Source organism: Antechinus flavipes, chromosome 4 (assembly GCF_016432865.1).
Source record: "Antechinus flavipes isolate AdamAnt ecotype Samford, QLD, Australia chromosome 4, AdamAnt_v2, whole genome shotgun sequence".
Classification (NCBI taxonomy): Eukaryota; Metazoa; Chordata; class Mammalia; order Dasyuromorphia; family Dasyuridae; genus Antechinus; species Antechinus flavipes.
In genome coordinates this window covers 485,431,560-485,452,432 of record NC_067401.1, presented here as the reverse complement: position 1 = coordinate 485,452,432, position 20,873 = coordinate 485,431,560, and the positions used below count along the sequence as shown (strand labels likewise).

The 20,873-nt window shown below is 40.1% G+C and overlaps 1 protein-coding gene across 1 annotated transcript in view; it reads left to right on the top strand.

Annotated features, from left to right (window-relative positions):
• The first annotated feature begins 4,782 nt into the window (after positions 1 to 4,782).
• Positions 4,783 to 20,873, top strand: part of LRRC8C (leucine rich repeat containing 8 VRAC subunit C) — a 98,673-nt gene continuing 82,582 nt past the window's right edge. The window contains exon 1 of the mRNA XM_052000029.1: positions 4,783 to 5,059. The gene's annotated coding sequence lies outside the window, so the exon portion shown is untranslated. The remainder of the gene's footprint in view (positions 5,060 to 20,873) is intronic.

Genomic DNA, 20,873 nt, shown 5'->3' with positions numbered 1-20,873 from the left:
TACACATGTTATCTCACTTGATTCTCACAACATCCAGTGAAGGTAGATGTTATGATGTAGAGAACCACAGATAATGGGAACCCTGGAGGAAGCATAAGATCCTTTAGTCCAGTAAAAGGAACCCTGCTAATAGTATCAGATTTGGCTCCCCACACCCGCCTAAGCGAGTGTCGCCTTCCTGAGAAGTCTGTGTTGTAATTAAAGCAGAGTTATACTAAATGGCAAAGAGACATTTACACACAATAGCAAGTTGTTTATATGGTACCACATACACAGCATATAGTTAGTGCATGAGCCGTGTGCTATAGTTATGTAAGGGTATTAGGGTATATAAGGCTGAGAGAATTTTGAATAAATGGTCTCCATGTTTGACCATTCATGTGAGTTTCACCCCTTCACTCATCTCCTATGATCAAGAACTAGTATCGAGCTCCTACAATGAGCTAGTCTGCACATTACATTATGATCCCCATTTTACAAATAAGTAAACTGAGACTTAGAGAGGTCCTGGTAGTGTCTGAGGCAGCATTAGAACTTAGGTCTTCCTGATTCCAAACCCAGCCCTTTATGCACTGCACCACCTAGTTCCCTAGATCAGTTCAGAAAAACCTGAGTGGGTCCATGGTTTATAGGAGGCTTGTAACTTGAGTTTCCAAAGTGGCTGGACAACCATCTCAGTGTCATCAGGGTTCTGGGGCCATTAACATGAGATAAAGGCCAGAAGTAAAAGTCTTGACAAGACCTCATCTTTGATAAGACATCATCACTATTCAAGGGACAGATGTCAATAAGTATTTAGTAAATAGTAAGCAGAGCAAGGAGAACATAATAATAGACCTCTGGAGCCCTAGGTATGTTCCTACCAAGTGGAACTGCCTCAGAAGATATAAGGACATTTTAATCTAGTGACTTCAGTCAGTGAATAAATATTTGTTAAGCACCTATGGATTGGCACCTCTGGCATGAGGGCTTGTTGAGTCCATTTCAAGCTGCTTGTCTACATTTGGGGTCTATCTGCCATCTAACTCTCACTTGTGATTCCAAGAAGCTGTAGCATACATAGCAGCCACAGCCTAGTAAACCTCTCAGTAGATGGGATAAACTAGGTTGAAGGTGGGTCTCAAACCTGTTAGTGAATTAGGGGGATATCTACCCCAATTGTGTGAAAACTTGATGGAATGAGTAAATGAGAAGTATTTGTTCCAGTGGCCATGAAGATGATTGAACATGCTGTGGAACAAGCTTAGTCATACAGCAAAGACTCCAAGGGATATCTACTGAATTCTGGACCACCAACTTTTGTCTTGCCACTCAACTTCAATAACTCTAGAAGAGAGACTGAGGTTGATGATTCTTCGCAACTGCTTCACTTAAATCCAGTTCATTTGAAAATCAAGACATCACTTATGATGTCATAGATCATCTTCAAAAATGAAGTGTCAAGCACTGTGTGAACTTCTGTGTACACTTTTGCTCTCAGAGAGCTCATGACTAATGGGGGGACAAGCATCAACTATGGTTAAACAAGAATTCACAGAATAAAATGGAGAAAATCAACACAGAGAAGGGACTAGAACAAAGAGAGATTGAGAAAGGTGTCCTGTACAAGGTGAGATCTTAGCTGGCTTGAAGGAAGCCTTCTGGGGCCAACTAGAATGAGTCCAAAGTCTCTTCACAATAGATATAAATACCTGGAAAGAAGGAGTAGCTTCAGTTATGTCTTTAAATGTACCAGGCCAAAGCCAGAAGGAAAAGATAAGGAGGGCTGGTGGACCTGCTCAGGGAACACAGCCAGTATAAATGCTTAGAGTGGAGAGATGTAACAAGGAGGGGCAGTGTCAATGGATGGAAGCATGGGAAGAATACAGCTATCCTTTTCACATCTTGACTTTCTCCACCTTAGTTTCAAGATATTCAATATATGCTAGTTAATATAGAAACTAAATGGGAATTTTTTTGGGGGGACAGAGTTTTGCAGAAGATGCAGATGACATGTGAAAGTCAGCAGTTGACAGAGAAAAAAGTTTAGAAACTCAGGAGTGGATATACACACACACACATACATACTTACACACATATATTTTGTTATATAATATGACATTATCTTTTAATACTATAATAATTCATACTTCTTCCCTAGTAAAAAGGGAGGGTCAACACATTTTATATGGATTTTCCAGGTTGGGAGGTACCATATCCCAAACTCCCTTGATGAAGAAGTTGTAACTGTACATGAAGGAAAGGTTGTGAGAAGACTGGGAAAACAGGGAGGAGGTGAACAGATTATGAAGGACTTTGAATGCCACAGAAGTTTTTATATTTGATATCAAAGGTGAGAGAGTCACTAGGAGTTACTGGGGGAAGTGACATGGTTAGACCAATGTTCTAGGAAGATCATTTAGATCTATAATTTCCTCAGGATGGACCAACTACCCAAGTCCATCAGTCAAAGTGAAATGTTTCCAGTTCTGGGGATTTCATTTTAGAAGAGGCACCAGTATAATGGAGCTCACCCAGAGGAGCTTGAGCCAGGATGGTGAGAAAGGACTGGAGACCATCTACTGGAGGACCACCTGAAGCAAGTGGACATGTTTAACTTGAAGAAAAGAAGATGTGGGCAGATCAGCAGAGTGTCCTCCAAGTGTTTTAAGGACTGATGGGCAGAACTCAATTCAAGGAAGCATCTATAAAATGTCCACTTGTGAGATCTTTCCACTCTTAAATATTTATACTGGCTGTGCCTCCTGCCTGAGATGCCCCTCCTTATTTCTTTCTCTTGATTTCTACCTTGTGAATTCAAAGACAAGATCTAGCAACCTCTGCCTTCCAAGTGCTTGTATTGTATGGTGAAAAGCCAGTGGACTCGTTCTGACTGACCCAAGAAGGCAGAAATTCAATGGCAGACTTGATCTGATAAACAATTTCTTAGTTTAGAGTACAGCCTGCTGTCCCAGGGGAGCTAAGGACTTTTTCTAAGGGCTAGTATTGGGGTATTGCAGAGCACACGTAGAGTTTGTGAGGATACGGTCTAGACGAAATGACTTTTAACAGTCTTTTCCAAATCAATGTCTATATCTTCTTTTTCCTCTACATAGTAACATCCTCAAGTAAGCCCCGCCCCCCATGCTCTCCGCCTTCATCTGTTTTGTCTTGGGAATTTGTTTCAGATGCTGGGCAAAGGAAGTCCAGCTTTCTGTGGCAGCTTGGCTAATAAATAAGCCTGGGGTTAGACATCTTTAGAGCCTTCTTAAGGACATTCGAGGTAGACTTTCTGGAAAGAAGAATGGAGTCATAAAGAAGGGACTAACAAAAGGTGACTTGCTGAAACTTCAGCCAGAAAGTTATAAAAGGAGTCGAACAAATACTGAATAATTTTCATCCAGCCTGAAGCAGAAGAGGGAGGAAAAGGAGGTGGAATCTATTTTCTAGGGGTCTGTTTGTTAGATCTGATCCCCTTGCTTCCTGATAATTCTCCTGATGGTACCAAATTTATTTCCCACCCACTTTTTCAGGCCGGAGTTGCGTATTTGTTTTATTTTTCCAGAATCCTTCTTTTATTGATATCGCTCAGAAAGAAGTGTCTCCTAATAACCTCTCCAGGTCTGCAGTTTGGACCCAAGACTTTCCACGCAGACCGTACAGATGAAAAACAACCTGGGAGGGAAGGAAAGACAATGGAGCAAAGAGGAGGAAAGGCTTTCCAAGTGGCCAATTATGCACAGCCCTGACATTGCTAGGGGTCAGATAGCTGGAAGATTAAACCTGGTTTTGCGGATAGTAAATTAGTGAATGAACTCTTAACAGCAACTTTAGGGAATGTGGGGGATGTCCGAGGGAAGCGACTAGCCAATTAAACAGGTTAATAGCTCCCCGCCCGAGTCTACCCGGGACTGGGGATTGTAGGGGTACTGACGGTTCAAGAAACTGCAGTTCTCCCCACCCCCTCCCATTCTGCTCCAACATCTCGGCCCAAATGGGCCCTGCCCTTCTTAACCCTTCTCTCCCGGGCACCGGCTCGGCCAGGACGGAAAGGAAGGCAAAGAAAGGGGGGGGGGGAGGGGGCGGGGTGCGAAGGAGGAGAAATTATGGCCATTTCCATCCCCCGGATGGTGCTAAGAGCTCCTAGGATGGCTATTTATAACCCCAGCTTCTCCCTCCCAAGCTTTTTCATTTGATGGAGAAGCGGGAGGTGAGGGGTGTAAAAGAGCCCCCAGCTTTTCCTAGCATTCTTTGAAGATGTGGGACCTTGCGCAGCCAGCAGCCGCCGCCTAAATTCCCACCCAGTGGAGGGAAAGAGGGGGTATTCCAGTCAGGGAGTTAGGGTTCACGCCCGTCCAGCCCAAAGCCCCTTAGGGCTGAGGCCATCGCCTATCCCGCCGCCAGCTCCGAGCTAGGGTAGCTGGGGAGAGCGGGAAGGATCCCCCTAGATCACCGGCTTGCGTCACTACGGCCAGAGCTCAGGAGTGGGTCCCGCTGATTTCAGCGCGCCACCGCGGGTGGGCAGGGGGGCGGGAGGCGCGGCCCGCCCTCCCTGGGGCCGGGCGCTGGGCGGCGCTGGTCGCAGCGACGGCAGCCCGGGCAGCAACGGAATCACAGCGGTAGCGGCGGCGACGGCAGCAGTAAGAGCAGCGGCTGCGGCAGCGGCAGCGGCAGCGGCAGCAGCAGCTGCAGCAGAAGAAAAAAGAAGCGACACGGGGCTGGGCGCCGGGTGGCGCTGAAGGCTGCTTCAGCAGCAGAGGCAGCAGCAGCAGCCTCAGCTGGAGGAGGAGGAGGAGAAGGAAAGAGGAGAAGGAGGAGGAGGAGGAGGAGGAGAGGGAGGGCTGTTAAGGGGCAGGGGCGTTAGCTGCGTCCTGCCTTAGAACCGGGAGGAGGAAGCCGCTGCTGTCGCCGCCGCCGCATTGCTACCACCGAGACAAACCATGAACCGAGCTCCTTGGCGGCCTCCCCGTGGCCCCACAGACGGCCCTCCCTTCTTGGAGGACAGCCGCCTCCTGTGAGTCCGGATCCGAGCGCCCTCACCTCGCCTCATCAGCACTCCCGCCCGCCCAAGGACCCAAAGGTAAAGGCGATGGGAGTGGGGGGTGCTGTCAGGGCCAGTGGGGGGCAGTGGAGGCGGGAGTTGGGGGGGTAAGGAGAAGATGGTGAGTGGTGCCAGCTCCAGCACCCCCAGCACCGCCCTCCTGGCTCTGAAGCCTGAGGGAGGAGGAGGAGAAGGAGGAGGTGGGTGGTGGTGACGGGGCTCCGTTATAATGTGTGACTACTACAAGAACTTGCCACCATCTCCACCACCGCCTCTCTTCCTTTTCCTCCTCCTCGCTTGCTTAGGGCTCTCGGCAGCAGCTTGCCACCGCCATCCTCAGCCCAGCCTCTGTGCTGTGCCTGTGCCGCAGCTGCAGCCAGCCGCCCACTGTGGCAGTTCCAAAAGCTGGACTCAACCTCCTTGGCCTCGCCCCTTCGCCCAGGCGGGGCTGGCGCCCCCGGTTCCCCAACCTGCTTGCTCTCTACTCGTGGGCTTCAGGTTCTGGGAACTGGAAGATGGAGAAGGAAGAAAGACGGTGGGAGGAGGAGAGATTAGCATCTTTGGGGCTCACCTTGGGCACATCCCTCAGGGGAATAGGAACTCCTTTCTCTCAGCCTTTCCCCACACCCATGCGAAGTCCGAAGTTGAAACTCGCTCATTAAGAGTAAGAGAAGGAGGTGGGAATGAAAAATCAGTGACGGCCGAGGGGTGTCCGAGAGATGTCTATCTGTTCATCGGCTTCCTCACCATCAGGAAGAAAGAGGGGGTAGCCAGACCCATGGGGGCGGGGAGGCATCCCAGTGCTCCGAGGCAGAGGCTGCTCACCTCTTCCCATCAGAACCTCCAGACTTGTGAAAACCCATTCAACCCTTCTCCTGCTTCTAACTTGTTCTTTCTGTGGCTTCTAAAGAATTGTTCTCCCTAAAGAGCCCAGTAAAAATGTGGTTTCAGAGGCAATTAGTCAATTGTACTTTCCTTTTGAATCCACTTCCAAGTCATCCTCACAAAAACCAGGCTCAATTTTAGAGCATCCCTACATTCTCTCCCCTCCCCCTCCTTCCCCCCACCGTGTGGGTCTTTTAGAATGTTGGTGCAAAACTTTAGGTACTGAAGAGTCTTTAGGCTTTTAAATTTTACCAGGAAGTCTGGGAGTATAAGAAAAGAATGATCTCTCTTTTTAGCTTAAGCTCTTTGGGGGGAAAGGGAGTGGTCATTGCAGGTCTTGACTATTAGAGGCCTTAATTAGTACACCAATGTCTTTTGGGTTTTTTTTTTTTTTTTAAAGACCGCTTAGAAATCTACACATTACTGTCAATGGTTCCCGATAAAAATAACAAACGATTTCCAAAGAAACAAGACTTCGGCACACCTACTTCTTTTAACGAGTCTATTTGCAAATACTGGGAGGTGGGGGTGGGGAGGGGGGAGGTAAGATACTGGTATCTGCAAAAGTTGTGCTCTTGTCTACATATATTGCAAAACACACAAAATAAGCCAAGTTAATGAATGAAATTTGGGAGAATACAAAGTTGGCTGTACTTTCGAAGTTTTGCTGAGGTCCAAGAAGTTTTAATGAGGTCTATATAGTGGAAACAGAAAAATAGCAGATCACATGTGTACCAAAAGGAATATTTTAAATGTCTTGCTTTAGACGGTGGGAGAATAGAAGTGAAGTTTTATGGGCTTATGGTCAGTGGTTAAATCAAATACCTTACCTAAAATCTAGACTGAGTGGGTGGGTGGTGGGGGAACCGCCAAAAAAAAAAAAAAAAAAAAAAAAAAAAGAGTGTAAGTTTTCTAGGATTGATGTCTAATGTTGCAAATAGTCTGGGTTGAAACATGTGTCACAGAGCAAACCAGTCTAATTTTTTTAAGTTGGCACTAAGCCGATTAAAGGAATGTCATAAAGTATTTTTTTTAATTTGTAAATTAAAAGCTAATTTTGGGTGTAATACATTCCACAAGGAAAATGCTTTCAGAGAAATTTGTGACCTATTAGTTACCATAGTAGTCAATGATTCATGTTTATGGGAAGCTCATCTTAAAAATAAACAGACCCCAGATTCCCAAACGTTGGAATAGTCATCCACTGTGGTACAAAGAAGAAAGCACTGGAAAGTCTGGGGACCTGGATTCAAATGTTGCATCTGCTCCTATTATTTAACTTTGTTGAGTCACATAACCTGTTGAAGTAACTTGCATAAGTACTTTTCTAGTCTGCATGCAGGACAGTATTTCATGATTTACTTTTCAAATGATATATCTTGAATCTAGTAACTACTGATTAATTTTTTTGTGTAAATGGCAACATAGGGATCTGGTTTTAGCACTGTTTGGACCTTTGAGATCTCTTTCAACCTTAAAGCCATGATCCTAATGCAAAACAGTTAAATTTCTAAGCTGTTCAAATTGTTATTCAGTCATAAATACTTGTGTCCAACTCTTCATGACTCCATTTGAGACTTTTTTGGCAAAAATGTTGGAGTGGTTTGCCATTTTCGCCTCCAGACCATTTTATAGGTGAGGATAATGGAGGCACACACTTAAGTGATTTGCTCAGTCACATAGCTAGTTAAGTGTCCAAGGCTAGATTTGAATTTTTAAAGATGAGTCTTCCTGATTCCAAATTGTACCAAATATCTAAACAGTCTGTCATTTTATATGTGAAGTCAATTTTAAAATGTTGCTCCCCAAACTGTCGTGCTATTCTTATTACATGTATGACACGATCATATCATTACTATGTAACAGCAGGCTGATGGAGGCAGAATACTGGATTGAATCTGGGCTTGAAATCAGAAAGACCTAGCTTGGAATCCCACTTCACTAGCAACTGCATAAGACATCTGCTATATCACTCAAGAGTAGCCATCTGTGAAGGGAGTTTCCCACATTGATGAAGTCATAGATACTTCCTTTATTACTATATGCTCTACATGTGTGAATATATATTGTATATGTTCATAGCTTGATGACTAATCAGTACAAATAGTGATTCATTTTTGGGACTGATGCATAATTAAGTCATTTTATAAAATCTAAGATGTTTCAAGTGTTTTTCTCTGTTGATTTGAGCCTTGATTCCTATAAAAGTTTTCTTGACTATTTCATTCCAATTTTCATTACCTTTTTGCCATACCAAGAGTTAAATATGTCACCGAACAGGTAGTTTTTACAACTTTGTGCATATTTCTGAAACTTTAAAAGTAATCTAAAAAATGGAAATTTTGAAATGGCTACCCTGGATAAATTGTACCAACACCTGAGATCTGTCTTATTTAGCTATTTGTTTAATTTTATTTTTTCAGTTGATGATTGGATCATTTAAACCCCATCGCAATTGCCATATTTTTAGTCTCCTTAATTCTTGAATTCATGTTAAATCATTTTAGCTCACAATTCTCTGAAAATCTCATTTGAAGAAATTGAATGCTTCTGAATATGAAATATTCTTACAGCAATTCAGTCTTCAGTTGCCATGTATGTAAAAAAAAAAATAGTCAGCAGTTGCTAAGATACATGATAGTGTCATTTGTAAAAATAAGCAATGAAATGCTTCCTTTTATGAAAGGCCAGAAAGATACTTCTGGCAAATCATTTAAAAATTTAAAATTTACATAAAAATAGTCAGCAGTTGCTAAGCTATGTAATACTGTCATTTATCAAAATGTGCGATATATTGCTACTCTTTAGGAGGGCAGAAAGGTAGTTCTGGCAAGTCAGAGAGCTTTCTGATGTCTCGGTTCCTTCATCTGTAAAATAGGGATAATAATAGCATTTCCTTTATTGGATTATTGGAAGCATTAAATGAAATACCATAATTATCACTCCCCAGAATTATTCACCATTGGCCTATCCTTTCCATTTTCTTTGTGTATCTTCCCCCAGGTTTAGCATAGTGCCCTACACTTAGGAAATCAGTCAGTATTAATTGAATTGAATATCAACACCCCTATTAGGAGAAGAAAATAGTATATTTTCTATACTAATGGCATGGCATCCTAATTGGTCCCTAGTCCCCCAACTGGTATGCCCCCCAACTATTTTGCATGTATCTATGAGCTTAATTCAACCAATCTTTGATAACTGCTATAGAGAGAATCCTATACTAAGTAAAGGGAAGAGGAGCAAGATAAATAGATTTACTAAGGCATGATCTTGCTCTTATAAAATTTATAGTTTTCATAGAAGGAAGTGATGGCAAAACGTAAGCTCCTTGAAGTTAGAAGATATTTTGGTTTTGTCTTTATGTCCTAGTCTTCATAGAAGGAAGTGATGGCAAAATGTAAGCTCCCTAAAGTTAGGGAATAGTTTGGTTTTGTCTTTGTGTCCTTGATTTTAAGATGGTGTCTTAAATATACACAGTAAGGACACTATATATATATATATATATATATAGAACAATATGTAGGATAGTATACATGATATAAATCTTCATAGTAAGCACACAATTTTAAAAAATTTTAACTGAATTGCATTTAGTTACATGCATGATAAGAGTTTAAGGTATTTATAAACAAAGTCTTTTGCAAGATGAGAGGAGATGAGTTGCCTAGAAAGGGGTCAGAGAATCTTCATGGATGAGTTGACATTTTCTGGTCTGTAACAGATCAGGTAGCACCTACTGACAGAAGCGATGAGACCAAGATGTCCCATATTTTGGGACAGGACCAAAGTAGAACTGAACTATGCATGTTGGATATAAGAGCCTTGTTTTTCCTTTCATTTAGGGGTGGGTAGGAAAGGGAAATGGAAGACTAGAGACAGGGTAGCCAAAAAAGAAAAGGAAGAAAAGATCACATTGAAGTATTGTTTTAAGCAGAGATAAGAACAGCAGGAAGGTGAGCAAGATCCCTAACAGGCCTGCTGCTTTTAAAGTTACAAGGTAAATGTGTTATATGCTTAAAAGGAAAAAGAAACTTTAGAGGAATAGCGGTTCAGGGGTGGTAGTGGACAAAGATAGGAGTAAACAAATGGGAAAGAAGCTGTCAGATATATAGAATGTGGGAAAGAAGGAATCCAGAAATTCCAAACTTTTCAACTAGGTGAATAGTGGTAGCCCTGATAAAAAATATTGCTGTCAGAGAAAAGTAGGTAGTGGGAAAAAGGTGAAGAGCTCAGAGATTTGGATGCCCTTTATGAGAGCAGTTTTAGGAGAATGGTGAGCATTGGAATCAGATTTAGGTGATTAAGGGAATAGTGGGAAGTGATGGAACAGAAGTACTATTTTTTTCTGTGAATTTTGGAAAAAGAGATAGATGGGCAGTAGCTGAATAGGATATCAGGAGTTGAGGAAAGACTTTTACACTAGAGCATGTTCATATATGTTTGGGAAAGATCTAACCAAAGGGAGGAGTTAAAAGAATGTGAACTAACAGCAAAAGGCTGGAAGAAAATGGGATTGATTACAGAGAGGTTCAGAGGAAGAATAAACAACTACTATAAACTAGGCACTGTGCTGGAGTTATCAAAACAAACTCCATCAGTTATCAAAACTGAAACCCCAGCTTTCAGGGATTTTGCAACTTTGTGCCAACTCCTCCACACCAAGAGTAACTTATTGGCAAATAAGCTTGTAAACCACAATATGAAAATGATTTTTTAAGATTTGTTTTGTTATTTTTCAGTCATGTCTGACTCTTTCTGAACACATTTGAGGTTTTCTTAGCAAAGACAACTGGAGAAGTTTGATATCTCCTCCTTTAGCTCATTTTGTAAAGGAGGAAACTGAGGCAAACAGGGTTAAGTGACTTGCCCCGGGTCGAACAGTTAGTAAGTGTCTGAAGCTGCATTTGAATTGAGGTCTTCCTGATTCTGGGATTGGTGCTCTATCCATTGCACCTAACCACCCTGTGAAAATAATACAAGAAGCAATCATAACAGATTACTTTGAGCAAAAAAAGGAAGTGCATGTGTTAGATATGGGTCAAGAGAAGTTGGTTATTTGCTTATTTCTTAGCTTTTAAAAATGATTCTTGTTAAGTAGGTGCTAAATCTGTTAAAAGAATGAAAATGTCAACATATAACTAATTTTTCAAACTGCACAATCTCTTAAAAATCATCATTTAACACCCTGTTTTTTGGTACCCTAAGGCAAAGACTCAGCTATTCCACCTTAGTCATGGTTCAAAGATATATTAAATCAATATAGTCACTTAGATATTAGATGAATAAATAACTCATGAAAGAAAAAAAAAACTTCAATATCTTTGTCCCTATTTAACCTTATTAAGAGAGAGAAAGAATACGTCTCTATAAACTATGGATATTGCTGGTCACAAATTAGGCTTCCCTTCTCTGTATTTTGAGAATTGTTTCCTCCATTTGTGCTTCCTCACCCATTAATTTGAATTAAAGTAGTGAGTTTGTTTGAAACCCAAATTCCCCAAGGTGAGTTTAGCCCAGATGCCTATGGTTTTTATTTAAATATCCTTGATAATCAAAATCTTTCTCTCTGAGGTGTACTCCCAAAGATTAATATGTGTTTTGTTACTCTTAAAACGTTTAGCTCCCTTGGCAATGTAATATCCTCTTCGGGGTTACAATACAAATGTATATTATTTATTTAGTAAGCCAATAGCAGTCAAATGTTATAGCATCCTGATGCTTCAGGAGGTGCACCTGAATGCTTAGAGACCATCTTCATTGCCCTGAACTTGAAATTAGGGGGATTTGAAGTCAAATCCTGACTCAGATACTTACTAATTGTGTGATCCTAGGCAAGTCACTTAAACTCTCTTTGCTTCAGTTCCCTTATCTGTTAAATTGGAACAATAATATGATCTACCTAACAGAGTTGTAAAGTTCAACTGAGATGGCATATAGAAAGTGCTTTTATAAACTTCACAGCATTATATTAATGCTAGTTATTGTTGTTATTATTATCATCATTAACTACCCTTAAACTATCTCTATTCTCTCCCATCCATGCCTGGTATATAATATACTCCTTCCTCACTTCTGCCTCTTTAGAGAGCTCTGGCTTGTTTCAAAGCCCATCTCAAAGGTTGATTTGTAAAAAACCTAGAAAGACTTAGATGAACTGATGGAAAGTGAAGACAGCAGAACCAGAAGAACTGTATACAGTAACAGCAATATTGTATCATGTCTCATGCATCATGATCAGCTGTGAGTGACTTAGGTCTTCTCAGCAATGCAATGATCCAAGACAGTCCCAAAGGACTCATGATGAAAAATGCTATCCACATACAGAGAAAGAACTGATGGTGACTGAATAGAAATCAAAGCATACTATTTTCAATTTTATTGTGTGTGTGTGTGTGTGTATGTGTGTGTGTGTGTGTGTTTTCCCTTTTGGTCTGTGTCTTTTACCACATGCCTAATAAAGAAATATATTTTGCATGATTGCACATCTACCTATATCAAATTGTTCACCATCTCAGGGGAAGGGGTGAGAAGAGGGAAGGAGGGAGAAATATTGGAATTCAAAAGTTTTTAATGAATGTTAAAATTGTATTTTCAATTGGAAGATTGGGAGGAAATATTATTGTCTTAAAAAGCAAATAAAGCCTAGCCCAAGTACTGTCTCCTGTGAGAAACTTTTCCTTGTCCCTCTAGATATTAGTATTTTCTTTGCTCTATACTTGTCTGTTTATGTGATATACATACAAAAGGATCATAGGTATTTTCAGGGCAAGGACTATTTTATCTTTTCTTTTTTGTATGATCAAAGATTAGTGCAGCATCTTGTATCTAATCAACACTTATCTGTTCAACTGAGTAAACTGTTCAACTAAGTAAATACATCTTGGGTTGGATAGTATTCAATATTATTGAAGAAGTCACTCCTTCCGTTGTGCAGAACAATCTTTCTACATCTTGTTAGCCTGAGAAATTGTTATTGTTTTGCCTCTATAGAGGGGAATGCATTATGCAACACTATGTGGCCAAGCCTTTGTTCTCAGAGCATTTTGGGGGGGGGGGGGTCCCAGTGGATCCCAAGCGTCATTTGAGCTGATTCTTCTTTGCTTCTCCTTGATCCAGGAATGGCCCACCTTTGACCATGCTCAACTTTTATTGTCTGCACTGATGTCATATATCAGTCTGCTTGTGTCTGTCATACTTCTTCCCGTATCTACTGAGTTACCTCTTTTCATTCTTCATTAGCTCTTGAGTTAGAAAGAGTCTTGGCCATGGATATAGCATAATGTGAGAAACAGATTTCGCCAGCAGTCAGCAGTTTAGAGTCATTGAAAGTATATCCCAATTTCCAAAACACATGTCAAGTACCTTCTTCCTTGCCCTCCATTCCATGACTCATTTGCCATTTGTCTATAGCACTTATTCCAAGATAGCCTCACATGTTAACAGATTGTGGACTGATTTAATCGACTTCTCACTGAATTGTTGTATATCGTGAACTGTTCAAATTGAACTTTCCTCTCTTATTGGTTTTTTCACCACTGATCCTGGGCTAAACCAGTCCCTTGTGTACTTATGGACTTCTTGGAGTTCTGGAGGCTTTCACAGATGACAAAATCAGCATGATAGACTCATGCAGGGTTCCCATGAGCCATCTTGTCCAAACCAGGACATGAAAAAAAGAATCCTCCTTACTACAAACCTTAAAAATACAGGTCCTCTAGCCTGAGCTTGAAGGTCTCTAGTGATGGTAAACTTAGTAGCTCCCCAAGCAGCATATTATACTTTGGGGACAACTCTAATTGTTCGGAAGGCTTTTCTTACAGATAATTAACTTCTGGCTCTGTGTGGGTTCCACCCACTGCTCCTTATGCTGCCCTTTGGGACAGAAGAGAAAAAGACTAATCCCTTTTCTGTAGAGTATTGTTCTCAGGCTAGATACAATTAGTATGACATCATCTGCAAATAGGGATGTTGGAGCACTTCTCATCAATAGGAAATCCTTCCTTTGTTTGTCCCTTTGTGAAAGATCTCTTCCATAACACCTTTCCTCTTCTCTCTAATTTGGCCTGAATATGCTTAAAATCTTAAGAAATAGGAGACCTAAGAAAAACAGTTAACTTTATTAGTAGAAGAAGGAGGATCTGAAAAAAAAAAAAAGACAGAAAGGAAAGGGAACAGAACAAACACTTCAATAAACTGTTCCACTAATAACAGTGGAAATGAAAAAAACAGGAAGTTTTGCTTTATGACTAATATGGCATAACAGACTAACTAAAGAATTCCCACATAGAATGAATAGATCCTTATAGCTCCTTCTTGATCATCATTTTGTGATCCTAAATTGAAGCTAGGGATAGGAAGTGTGAGATGTAGGAAGGTCAGTGAGCAGAAGAGTTGGTTAGGTAAGGGGAGATATGTGGTCTTCAATTCAAGAATAAAGACAGCCTAATTTGTTTCTAAAGATGCAACTCAGGGACAGATGGGAAAACACTGGATTAGAAAGGATAAGGGGACCCTTAATAGGGATTTATCTCAAAGGGAAAAACTGACTGAGTAGTGTTTGAATTTGACCAAGAGAAAAGGGATAAATGATAATTATTTCCCCAAAGATGTTCAACTCCCAAATGAAAGGGTGTCTTATTGTCTCACAAGAACCCACAGTTGACTGAGGATTACTTTTAGGTCATGGCATTTTTCTCCCCCATTCAATAGATGAGCTAATTGAGTGATTTTTTTTTTAAAGGAAGGTCTGGGGCAGCTAGGTGATGTAGTAGATAAAGCATTTGGGCTTGGAAAAAGAAGGATCTATGTACCTCATTATTTACATATTAAGGTCAGGGACAGCTAGATGATGCAGTAGATAAAGCATCTGGGCTTGGAGAAAGGAGAGTCTATGTACCTCATTATTTACATATTATCTCTCCCAATTAGAATGTAAATACTCCAAGGACTCATGGTTTTTCTCTCTTTCTTTCTTTCTCTCTTTGTCTCTTTTTCTTTCTCTCTCTCTTTCTTTCTTCTTTCCTTCTTTCCTTCCTTTCTTTCTTCCCTTCCCTCCCTCCTTCCCATTACTTATACACAGCATGCTTGTTGAATAAGTAAGTTCTTTCAGGATTCAGTTCAAGGGTCATCTTTCACATGGCTTCTTTATTAATTCCTTCCACAATTAATCCTCCCCATCTTTTATCTCTATATACCATTTCTACCTCTCCACTTGTACATATTGTTCCTCCTGATAAAATGTAAGGTTTTGGGGAGCAGAGACTGGTTTAATTTTGACTTCAAATCCCCATCATAGTATACAGTAGGTGCTTTAAAAAATATTTGTTGGGAGCAATAGGTGGTGCAGTGGATAGAGCACCGACCCTGAAGTCAGAACCTAAGTTCAAATCTGGTCTCAGACACTTAACACTTCCTAGCTGTGTGACCCTGGGCAAGTCACTTAACCTCAACTGCCTCCACAAAAATAAAATAAAATACTTGTTTATTAGAAATCCAGAAAAGAAATAGGAAGGAGTTAATAAAAAAGTCAGTTTTAGCAAAGCATATTTCAAGAAGCTTAAGGGATTATCTAAAAGGCCTCACAGGGTAGAAACATTTAGTATCAAAGGCATCCAGCAAAACTGTCTGTTCCTTAAAGAGCAACATGGTAAAGTCCCAAAGGAAAAAGCTCCCTCCTACTCATGAGAAAGTGAGGATGACAGGAGGAAACTGAATTAGCTAAACCCAGAATTCTACTAAGTTCTGGGAGGTCTGAGAAGTCAGCATACTCAGGGTCATTATATAGAACAAGTGCAAAAGAATTCTGCTATTAGAGCTGATAACCTCAAATGGGATCTATAAGACATGATGGAAAATTATATAATTATGTGCAGTTTGGGACCTATAATATCCACTGGCACCAGGTATTTTTGGTGTGAAAATCTCCTTAACCAATCAGTTACTTGTCTACTACTTGGAGGATTAATTATCAATGGCATGGAGAAGTTGAACAATTTACCTGGTCACCTAACTTGTATATATCCAAGCCAGAATTATCATCAGAAATTCCTGATTCCAAGGTAGATCTTCTATCCGCTAGGCTACATTGCCTTTCATATATGTTAAGTGCACATGATCATTGTTCCATTAACAAATCCTCCAAATAGATGAATTTAAAATTTTTTAATTAGGCTTCTGATGTTCAAAGTACTGGGGATACAAAACTGTTTCCCTTAGAGCTCGTGTTTTAATGGAGATCACACATATAAGAGGTATCAGTTGCAAGTCAGATGGAAAGATCCTAAGGATGTAATATCAAAGCAGATGGTCCTGACTCTTCTTTGATGTCATTTCCACTGATAGAATCATATCCATTTCTGGTGCTGAACAATTTGGCAGCATCAAGGACTTTGGTGCTGAGAACATTTTTTTTTTCTGGGCCTTAAGTAGCTGTGGCTACAACCCCTACAGAGGCAGTTCTCTGGTCTTATCTCTCCAGGGCCAGGATGATGGGAGGATTTTGGGTTCAGGAGTTGAACTAGAAACAGGTACAATGATCTGGGAGACCAAGAGATCATGAGCCTAGGTCTCTTGAGTTCACATTTTTCATGAAAGTTGGTCATAGATGGATGATAGTAATAGTAACATGGAAAATAGTCCCTTTATCTTTACCAGAATCAGCATCTACCATTAACTACTCTAAATTTGACTTAATTGAAAATAAATGTCTTCAGATTTCTATGTATTTTTCCTGATTTGGGGCAAACACTTCTGAAATCCAGGAAGTTTTTCCTCTGCATCCCCAGCTTTTCCTTTGTGGAATAAGAGAGTTGAATTTGAGATCACATTGCCTCTTATATATGTACACCCATATTGGATTCTATTAATAATTCCTCTGAATGAAAATGAAGGAATGAATTGAGTAGAATAAAAGCATGAATAATAAGTCCATACAATGTACAAAGCACTGTGGTAAAATACAAATAGAAAAGCAGAATAAAATCCCTTATCCCAACATTTCAGTGTGAGAGACAACACATCTAAGAACTTACAGTCTAAGGTCCCTTTTATCTTATTAAATTGAATAAAAGTATGGAATACGTCCATACTGTGTACAAAGCACTGTGCTAAAATACAAATAGAAAATCAGGGGGGAAAAATCCCTTATCTCAACATTTCAATGTGAGAGACAACACATCTAAGAACTTACACTTTAAGGTCCTTTTTATCTAAATTTTATAATCCTTTGGCTCAAAAATCCTACTGCACTCTAATGGTAATACTAAAAATCTGTTCTCTGGAAAATAGCATAATGAGATTTCCTATATGACTTCATCGCTTTCTTATTTCCTTCTTATTATGAGTTCCCTAACAAACAGGGCTGGGCTGTGGACACTTCTGAAAGAATGCCCATCTCCAATTTAGAAGATCTTTTTCAGTCAGCAAGTCTATTTATCCAGGGACTGACACGCATTAGCTGCTTAATGAATGTTTCTTGATTCATTTATCAAATATCAATAGAATGTCCTGAAACCATGCTCTATGACAAGAGCATTATCACTAATAGATGTAAACAATTGAATTGATGGCAAGCACTAATATTCAGGCATAGGAGAACTCAACAGCATCTGCCGTGCTCTTCTCTCTGTCTCTTCTAGGCACATTGGTTAATTTTATTTCTCTCTCTGGTCTAGGAGTTATTCACCTGGGGTGCTCAGCGTCATCAACATCATCCTAGCATTTTGATAACTGTATAGTATTTATTTCCCAAAGTCTTAGTGCATTTTTGAGCTTCAGTGATGTCAGAAGTAATAAAAGGTACAAACTTACAAAATGAATTTGAAAGGTTAACTATTTAAAATTTTTAACTTTTGAAAGATTTATGATAAAATTAGAAAAACAAGAAACAGTTTATCTGTCAGATTGATGGAAAAGGGAAGAATGTATGAGCAGATAAGAGAGAACACATCATAAAATATACAATGGATAATTTTGGTTACGTCAATTTTTTTAAAAAATGGAACAAATAAAAGTCATTGTCATCACCATTTTAGATCATACGTTGTTCTAGATGATTTTTGAACTTTGTAAAAACTTTTCTTAGTTATTACTATTCAAATAATTGTATTAGTGAGGCAGCTAGGTGGCGCAGTGGATAGAGCATCAGCCCTTAAAGTCAGGAGGATCTGAGTTCAAATGTAGTCTCAGACATTTAACACTTCCTAACTGTGTGATTCTGGGCAAGTCACTTAACACCAATTGCCTCAGCCAAAAAAAATAAAATGCACACACACACACACACACACACACACACACACACACATGGTAATCCTAGGCTTAAGATCATACAGTGAACAAGATTTTGATGTGCATGTGACAGTTTTGATGTGAGCCTAGAAAAAGTGTTCATGCAGATTCAGATGATTGAGGTTGGTAAATGAATCCCCTTTAGTAACCCACCAGTTTGAGACAATATCCAGAAAATTATATTAGTTAAAAATTTATTCAAATAAATCCACAAAATTACTTAGATGACAAAGAAATGTAAGAAATCTTTTATATGATGTTTTTGGAACTTTGTACCATTTATTCCTCTGAACTTATTAAAGCTTCAAACTGCACTGAGACTTTTGGGACACAGTATAATTTTTTTTTCAGCTTCCTCAATTTCCTTTGCTATCTTACCTTTTGGTTTGGGGCGCTCAAATGTTATTCTGAGAATATTCACCAGACTGCCATGAGGGGTCCATGCCACGAAAATGAGTTTGTCCCCTGTTCTAGGGACAAGTTCCCTTCCAAACAGTACTGCCCTGCCTCCAAAGCTATTCCCACCATCTTTTCCAAGTGGCCTCTGAAATGTTAGGCTATCATCATGCTACTGTGATGGTGATGTTACTGTAGCTCAGCCAGCTTAAATTGACTTGTAACAGCTGGGATGGAAAGAAGGTGGAAACGGTGTTAGAAGTATTGCCAAACTTAGGATGACCTTTCCTGCTGTACTGAGCTCTTTGGGATTTATATGAATAAGACAGAACCAAAGAGAGTTTGGAAGTGGGCAATAGAAAGGATTATGGGAGCCAACTTGCCTTTGTTCCAGATGCTCCTGGAGAGAGTGGATAACTGAGCTTGATCACTCTCTGTTGGTGATCCATCTACTACTGTGATGAGGTTGTTGGGTTTTTCCTTCACATAACAGGTTCTGATAGTTGTCAGAGATAATGTGGATCGAGACCTAAGAATGGTCTATGTGGCAGGGTTATGCTTTGTCGGTAATTGGATGACTAGGAGTTTATAAGGAACCAGAAACAGTTATATGTGCTAAAAATGAGAGGCCTCTCAATTTCAGTGATGTTTATTCTTAAAAACCAGAGATAAATACATTACATATACCATCCACCTTGAATCTTCAGCCAATTTTCCAGAATCACTTAAAAACAAAACCCCAAATGTTATCTCCTCTGGTAAGGGTGGAGTTGGAAGAATATGGATATTGGAAAGAAAGTGATGTAAAAACAAGAGATACTCCCCCCCCCACCTCTCATAAACACACACACACACACCAAATAATTAAATGAAATAGATTCAAATAAGAGAAATGATGGTGAATGGTTTAATTTCTCAGATGTTAAATCTGCTCAGTTTCCCCTTCCACATTCTACCACCCTAAACCCAATACCTGTCCCTAACTTCCTTATTTCCTTAATGGCTCCATCATTCTCCCAGGGTCAGACCTCACTTAGCTTTGACTTCTCTCCCCTTCTACCTTCAATATACTTATCTAGTCATAGAAAGCTATGTCAGCAAAAGTCTTTGATATTTCCATTATCACCACTCTGGTTCAGAGACCCTCATTGATTCTTGCCTTTATTATTATAAGAGTACCTGGAGCATTTCTGCTTTCTCCCTTTATTGTTCTTCACTCCCTCCCTCTGCCTTCTACCAAACACATACACACACACACACACACACACACACACACACACACACACATCCTTTCATTCTTCTGAAAGATCAGTTTTCTTCAGGTATAATATTAAAAGCATCAGAAAGTCTCAGGTCTTCCACAAACTAGATGTATAAACTTAGGGAAATCACTTGAATTCTCTGACCCTCTATAAAATGTGGGAGGACGAGGGAACATTAATACTTCCCTGTCCCGTTAAGAGATTTTTTTAAATGACAAAGATCTCAGGAAATGGCAAAGTGTTGTATAAAGTATCAACACATCATCGCCCTGCTCCAAAGTTCCAATAAATTCTGCATCACTAAATAAAGGCTGCTATTTTGGGTCTAGCATTCAGGGCCCTTCATAGTATAGCCAAAGTCTATCTTTCTTACCTCTGCTCCCATGATCCTCCTTCTGAATTTAAGCCAAAGTGGTATTTCTTGTGTTACTACACAAGGAGAAAGAGTTACCTTGGGGACTCAAATCCTACTTCAGGTACTTATTGTGTGATATTGTTAAGTCATTTAACATCCCTAGCCTCGGTTTCCTCCCTCACTGGCGTTGAGTTATTTCCCATTTCACCATCTATGTTGCCAGTTCTATTCATTCTACACAGAATCTTGGTTTTTTGTCCCCTCTCTTATGCTCATGCTCTTCCCTCTAATACCTTTACCTTGGAAGAAGCACAAAGTTCAGTTGAGCTCATACCTCCCCTATGAAGCCTTCTAGCATCCACACAACTGGACTTGGTTGCATTCATCTGAATTCCCCCCCTTCTTATGACTCTTGTCCTTGTCTCAATGATATTTGACTACCCCTTTCAATCCTTAACCCATATTGCAAGCTCTCAAGAGTAGAAACTACAACTTATTGTACCTCTCCTAGCAACCAATAAAATGCACGATGACTTTGCATGTGCTCAGGAAACAAATTCTCTAATTGTAGACATCTTATTTTTCCTTCAATTAAGTCTCATGTTCTTTTATTTCAATAAATTGCTTTTTAATGTTTCAATAATAATAATATTGAGCATTTATATAA